The sequence below is a fragment of the Prunus dulcis genome, chromosome 6 (assembly GCF_902201215.1).
Source record: "Prunus dulcis chromosome 6, ALMONDv2, whole genome shotgun sequence".
Classification (NCBI taxonomy): Eukaryota; Viridiplantae; Streptophyta; class Magnoliopsida; order Rosales; family Rosaceae; genus Prunus; species Prunus dulcis.
In genome coordinates, this window is record NC_047655.1 from 16,004,296 (window position 1) to 16,004,825 (window position 530).

Genomic DNA, 530 nt, shown 5'->3' on the forward strand with positions numbered 1-530 from the left:
CAGCTTGGACCATGCCTTCTAGCTGGTCATTGGAGTTGTGAGGCACGGGGCATGTTTGGTGATGCGTGTTCGCGGGCTGGAGCATAGCTAGGGACCTTGGGAGGCTGGCAGTTTTGAGGTTGTGCTCATTGGGCTCGAGCATGGAAGTCTGGAGGCTGGTGGGCTCGAGCAGGTGTGTGTTGGGCTTCGAACTGGCAGTCTGGAGGCACCAGACCTGGTGTGCGAAATGGGCTCACGCTAGGAGAGGCAGCACTGGGCTTCGCCGAGATGTGGTCTCGTGCTAGGTGTGTCGAGCTGGAGCCCGTGCAAGGAGGTGTGGGCTTTTCGCGTGGCGTGGGCTTGCGCATGCAGGCGTTGGAGCTAGAGGGCCAGAAAGGCTAGGCGGGCTTGCTGTGCTGCTCGGGCCTGTGGTGTCTGCTGGGTTGGCTTCCTTCGGCTTGGGCTGATCCCAGTAGCTTAATTATTTTTTATTTTATCTTTTTTTTTTTTGCTATTGTCTTTTTTTTTTTTTCTTTTTCTTTTTTTTTTTT